The 6,771-nt window shown below is 43.0% G+C and overlaps 2 protein-coding genes across 2 annotated transcripts in view; one reads left to right on the top strand and one right to left on the bottom strand.

Annotated features, from left to right (window-relative positions):
• The window catches only part of PPP2R1A (protein phosphatase 2 scaffold subunit Aalpha), a 526,337-nt gene that overhangs the window by 77,434 nt on the left and 442,132 nt on the right, over window positions 1–6,771 (bottom strand). The gene's annotated exons all lie outside the window — the stretch shown is intronic.
• Window positions 1–6,771, top strand: part of ZNF841 (zinc finger protein 841) — a 107,548-nt gene that overhangs the window by 22,924 nt on the left and 77,853 nt on the right. The gene's annotated exons all lie outside the window — the stretch shown is intronic.

The following is a 6,771-nucleotide window of genomic DNA, read 5'->3' as shown; positions in this document are numbered from 1 at the left end:
GGAGGCCGAGACGGGCGGATCACGAGGTCAGGAGATCGAGACCATCCTGGCTAACACGGTGAAACCCTGTCTCTACTAAAAAATACAAAAAACTAGCCGGGCGAGGTGGCGGGCACCTGTAGTCCCAGCTACTCGGGAGGCTGAGGCAGGAGAATGGCGTAAACCCAGGAGGCGGAGCTTGCAGTGAGCCGAGATCGCGCCACTGCACTCCAGCCTGGGTGACAGAGCCAGACTCCGTCTCAAAAAAAAAAAAAAAAAAAAAAAAAAAAAAAAAAAAGAAAAGTAACAGTAGACTTCAAGCAGGCAGAAAAGAAAGCAAAGAGATAGAGAACTTGAGGACTTTATAGTTGCAGGCCGACCTTTGGGCTCTGAATTTTCCTTGATGTACTTGTGCACAAAAAGACCATGTAAGTTCATGTTCATGTCACACTTGCAAGAAGAGGTGCCATAAAACCAAAAGAGTGCCTGAAAGGGGGGTCATTCTTCTTGTTTTCTCCTCATTCTTAGATTATTTCATTCCCACTTTTTTTTCTTTTTTCCTTAAAAGGAGAAACTGAGATGTGGCCTAGGGTTTTGTGGAGTGGGTCAAAGTGTGTGCTGCTTGCAAAGGAGACTCCACAGTGTGTTACCACTGAGTCACTGCCCCCCTCCTATGTGTCTCAGTTTCTTCTCTGAAGGTCTAAGCACCTCCAGGAGGGCTCAAAGCACAAGTTACCAGCACCCATATGCGCTTCCTGGATTAATCTTTTTTCAACTAATTTTGTGGGGGTTCTCTGTAGAGCCACTACATGTCATGGTGAGTCGACTTCCCAGACACTCCTATGAGGCCCCCCCTGTCACCTAGGAGTGCCTATCAGCTAGGAGGAGCAAAATACTCTTCTCTTCAAAGCTAAGGATACTCAGTCACTCATTTACCTATGAAAACAACAGTTCGGATCCTCATGTAAATGTGAACAGACAAGCCAAATTGAAATTGATTTTGAGAGAAAAAGCAATAGAGGAGACCCCTTTAAAATGCATCTGTGTACTATAAGAAGGATTCTTTTTTTTTTTTTTTTTTTTTTTTTTTTTGAGACAGATCTTGCTCTGTTGCCGAGGCTGGAGTGCAGTGGTGCAATGTCAGCTCACTGCAACCTCTGCCTCCTGGGTTCAAGCAATTGTCTGTCTAAGCCTCCTGAGTAGCTGGGATTACAGGTGCCCACCACCATGCCTGGCTACCTTTTGTATTTTTAATAGAGATGAGGTTTCACCATCTTGGCCAGGCTGGTCTTGAACTCCTGACCTGGTGATCCACTTGCCTCAGCCTCCCAATGTGCTGGGATTATGGGCTTGAGCCACCAGCCCAGCCACTAGCCTCTTTTAAATAGGTAGGTCTTGTGTGTACTAAGAGTGAGAACTCACTCATTATCATGGGGAGAGCACCAAGCCATTCAGAAGGGACCCAGCCCCATTACCCAAGCACCTTTCATTCAGCCCACCTTCAACAATTTGGGTCATATTTCAACATGAGATGTGGAGGAGACACATCACTGTCCCTTCCCCACCAGATACCAGCAACACCACCAGTTGTGACAATCAAAAATGTCTCTAGATATTTGTAAACGTTTCCTGGAGAGGGGGCGTTGTTCTTGGAAATACCACCTGCCAGTATAGAGATCAAGAAAGCAGAAGGTGCTGGGGCTGGGCGTGGTGGCTCATGCCTGTAATCCCAGCACTTTGGGAGGCCAAGGCGGGTGGATCACGAGGTCAGGAGTTCAATACCAACCTGGCCAAGATGGTGAAACCCCATCTCTACTAAAAATACAAAAAAATTAGCCAGGCGTGGTGGTGGGAGCCTGCAGTCCCAGCTATTCAGGAGGCTGAGGTAGAGAATTGCTTGAAACCAAGAGGCGGAGGTTGCAGTGAGCTGAGATCATGCCACTGCACTCCAGCCTGGGCGACAGAGTGAGACTCCATCTCAAAACAAAACAAAACAAAAACAGAAAGCAGAAGGTGCTAATGTGCCATATGGCTTTCAACTGTACTCAACACAATATTTTGTAAATTCTTCAAAAATGAGTTAGCTGATTTTCAAGAAGTGTTTAAGTCTGCAGCAGTAGCTCATCTGCAACTGATAAAACTCACATTTGAGAAGTGGTTTGAGGGGCAACAGCAAGTTAAAATTATAGCGAAGTCCAAATCAAGGCCATAGCCCTAATGTTCTTTGAAATAACCTGCCAGTTGATTAAGGTAAGTCTTGTGAAATTGTTTTTTGCAGGGGGATGAAATGGCAAGTGTAGTAAATAGATACTAGACTGGGGCCCAAGAAGCTCAAAAGCCCTGGAATAAAATTCTGAAACTAAGGAAGTGTTCCTAAAACTTGTGGGTATAGCTAAAGTCATGGGTTTAGCTTTGAAAATGTCCCTATTTTGAAATGGCATCAGATAAAATGCTATCTTTTGTTTTACTTTTCATAGTGTTATACTTTTGAGACCTCTATCAGTCCATAGTATTTTATGAAAACAAAATTAAATTTAGACTTATAATAGTCTTTGGGATGGTAAATTTAAGTGTGAAAGAAGTAGCTGGGGGAAGCTGCTTACTGCAGAAGGAGGGCATACTTTCTGATACTGCATGAGGGGTGTCATCGGGTGAAGTCAAGAACAACAAAATATAATGGACTGGAAACCTATTCTCAGGAGAACTGTAGCAGTGTAAAGTACTGTTGCTCATTCTTGACCTCCTGGAACCAGGCCCTAACTCATCTTCTCAGCAAAATGGCACATTTGCTATGGACCAGAAACTACTGGGTACCTTCTTTGTTTTTCTTTTCTGAATGTGAGGGTTAATTCAGGTTTTATTTTTCTGTTCCACCATGAAATGTTGTGAGCGATGAGGACTCTATTGGGCTTTCAATGAACAGACGTTTCATGAGACTATCATGGATCCCAGCCTGCAACTGAAAGTTATGTTTGGGCTTTAAAAAAAATTTTTGAGGACGTGGAGGTGAATATTATGTGTGGGCAAAGAGGAACAAATTATTTCTGATGGAAGCTGCACTGTCACATATTGTAATATTTCAAGACAGGGTCTGGCTCAGTCACCCAGGCTGGAGTGTAGTGGTGCGATCTCAGCTCACTGCAACCTCCACCTCCTGGGCTCAGGTGATCCTCCTCCCTCAGCCTCCCAAGTAGCTGGGACTACAGGTGTACATCACCATACCGAGCTAATTTTTGAATTTTTTTGTAGAGATGGGGTTTCGCCATGTTGCCCAGACTGGGAGAAGCATATTTTAAGGTATAATTAGCATGTTGTGTTTTTAAAATCTCAGTGATAAACTTGCACATTAGCAACAGAGCTCTTGTTTCCACATTATACAATTTCAGTTTATTTTCTTGTATCATTCCAATGCTTTCACTGAACTTAAAATAAAAGGGATCCTCCACATATTGGTAGAACACATTCTTTGCATCTATCATTTCTCTATACTTTTTTTGCCACACAAATCTGAGAATGCCACCTTGATTTAGGGATCCTTCAAGTTCTTCAATGGAAGAAATGTAAGTCCATGCATTGGGTTAAATGGTTTCTAGCAGAGTGTATAATGATTAAAAAATTATTTTTAAAATGTAGTTTTGGCTGGACTCTGTGGCTCATGCCTGTATTCCTAGCACTTTGGGAGGCTGAAGTGGATAGATTGCCTGAGCCCAGAAGTTTGAGACCAGCCTAGGCAACATGATGAAACCCCATCTCTACTAAAAATACAAAAACTGAGGTGAGAGGATCACTTAAGCCTAGGGAGGTGGAGGCTACATGAGCCGTGATTGCACCACCGCACTGCAACCTGGGCAACAGAGCAAGATCCCCTCTCAAAAAAAATTATATTACAGTTGAGAAGTCATAGAATACAGTGTTTATTATGATAACCTCAAACATGCATTGTTAGAACCTTTGAAAATGCATCTTTTATTAAACTATTTAATATTTATTGTCTGATAAATATTAATTTTATAGTGCAGGTGTAAAAATATTATAGACAATTTGTCTAAATAGTATTTCAGAAGCACTTTCAACAATTATATTGTGTAAAGTGTCCTATGTATGCATGAAGAAAGGACATGTATAAAGTATTTAGCATGAGGAAAATTGAGTCTTTCTCAACCTAGGCATGAGTTACAAGAGTAAACATTCAGTGTTGAATTAAAGAGTCTGAATTCACTTTTTTTTTTTTTGAGGCAGTGTCTGGCTCTATCACCTAAGCAGTAATGCAGTAACGCCATCTAGGCTCATTGCAGCATCCACCTCCCAGGCTCAAGCAATTTCCAACCTCAGCCTTCCACCTAGCTTGGACTTGGACTACAGGGGCATACCATTACCCTTGGCGAATTTTTGTGTTTTTTGTAGAGATGGAGTTTTGTCTTGTTGCCCAGGTTGCTCTTGAACTCCTGGGTTCAAGCAATCTGCCCACCTCAGCCTCTCTCAATGTGCTGGGATTACAGGCGTGAGCTACCGCACCCTGCCTTATTCCTTTACTTGCTTAGTAAACTTGCTTTCACTTTACAATGTGAACTCACCCCTAATTCTTTCTTGCATGAGATCCAAGAACCCTCCCTTTTGGTTGTAACTCCCCAACAGGTTCTCCTTCCCTGCTGCCTAGACAGAGTCGATTCATCAAGACAGGGAAATTACAATGGAGAGTTTAATTCACATGGAGCTGGCTGTACAGGAACTTGAAATTTTTTTATTACTCAAATGAGTCTCCCTGAAAACTCGGGGATCAGGGTTTTTAAGGATAATTTGATGGGTAGGGGTCAGTGAGTCGGGAGTGCTGGTTGGTTGGGTAGGAGATGAAATCATAGAGATCTGAAGCTGTCATTTTGCACTGAGTCAGTTCCTGGGTAGGGTCACAAGACCAGATGAGCCAGTTTATGGATCTGGGTTGGTGTCAGGTGAGCCATCAAGTTCAGGGTCTGCAAAATATCTCAAGCACTGAGCTTAGGTTTTATAATAGTAATGTTATCCCCAGGAACAATTTGGGAAGGGTGAGAATCTTGTAGCTTCCAGCTACGTGACTCCTAAACTATTATCTCTCACCTTGTGCCGAATTTGTTAGTCTTACAAAGGCAGTCTAGTCCCCAAGCAGCAAGGGGGTTTGTTTTGGGAAAGGGCTGTTAATGTCTATGATTCAAACTATAAACTAAGTTCCTCCCAAAGTTAGTTCAGCCTATGCCCAGGAATGAACAAGGGCAGCTTAGAGGTTAAAAGCAAGATGGAGTTGATTAGGTCAGATTTCTTTCACTGTAATACTTTTCTCAGTTATAATTGTGCAATGGCAGTTTCAGGTTCTGGATCAGGACCCCTTTCTGGTAACACAGGGATGGTTATGAATGCATCCAGACATCCAAAAAGTTACCTCTGAGAGCCAGAGATTTCCTTTCCCTATGGGTTCTTCCCTTGCATGTCAACCGAAGGATTCACTGGGGACCTAGAATTGTGCAGGGCAGTCTAGGAAGAGAGAGACAGGAGAGAGAAGAGGTGAAGTAGTTTTGAAGAAGAGAAAGAAGGTCCCATGCAGCCGCAGTTTTTTTTCTGACAAACGTTTCATGCTGTCAGAAAAAAATAGGATCCTGGTTTATTTGTGGGAGGGTGAGAAAAAAATGCCCTTTTAGGGTAGAGTCTGTGGAGCCCTAATTGGGGAAAAGGAGTCAGCCTGAAAGGACCAGGAGAAAGCAAAGAGATAAAGCAAATAAGCTATAAATCTGTCTTTCTTCATGGTCCAGGACATATGAACAAAATAGAGGAAGCAGATAAGCTGTAGTTCTCTTTTTCTTTATGGCCAAGGACATATCGCCTTTCTGTGGAAAGAACGTAAATAACTCACAAACTTTCTGCTTTCATTTATCATCAAATGCCTCAGCTAACAGAAGAATGCAAGTTAGCTCCCTGCTACCTTGGCCTGCCAAAGTGTGGTGATTATAGGCATGAGCCACTGCACCCAACCAAATCTCCTTTTCTCATAAGGAAGTCAGTCAGTAGGATCACAGCACACTCTAACAAGCTTATTTTAACCTAATCACCTCTTTAAATGCCCTATATTTAAATACAGTCATATTCTGAGGTAGTGGGTGTTAGGACTTCAAGATACGGTTTTCTGCGGACATGATTCTGCTCGTAACACTCTGTGCTCTGGACTCCCAAAATTTATGTGCTTCTTACATGCAAGGTCTCTTCACCCTCATCCCAATGAAAATCTTTTTTTTTTTTTTTTTGAGACAGGGTCTCTCTCTGTCACACAGGCTGCAGTGCAGTGGCGTGATCATGACTCACTGCAGCCTCGACCTCCTGTGCTCAAGTGATCCTCCTTCCCTACCCTCCTAAGTTGCTGGGCCCACACGTGCAGGCCACCATGTCTAGATAATTTAATTTTTTGTAGAGATAGGGTCTGGCTATATTGCCCAGGATGATCTCAAATCCCTGGCCTCAAGTAATTCTGACACCTCAGCTTCCCGAGTAGCTGGGACTACAAGAGTGCATTACCAAGCCTGGCTAATTTTTGTATTTCTTGTAGAGATGAGGGTCTCACTATGCTGCCCAGGCTGGTTTTGAACTCTTGAGCTCAAGTGATCTTCCCACCTGGGCCTCCAAAACTGCTGGGATTACAGGCCTGAGCCAGTGCACCTGGTCCATCTCAAAAGACTTAATCTATTTCAGTATCAACTCTCAAAAGTCTTTATCCATTCCTATATCAGTTCTTAGGCCAGAATACCCCTTAAATATTATCTGAACCACACA

The sequence above is a fragment of the Macaca thibetana genome, chromosome 19 (assembly GCF_024542745.1).
Source record: "Macaca thibetana thibetana isolate TM-01 chromosome 19, ASM2454274v1, whole genome shotgun sequence".
Taxonomy (NCBI): domain Eukaryota; kingdom Metazoa; phylum Chordata; class Mammalia; order Primates; family Cercopithecidae; genus Macaca; species Macaca thibetana.
Note: the sequence above shows the minus strand (reverse complement) of the source record. Positions and strands in the feature narration are given on the sequence as shown.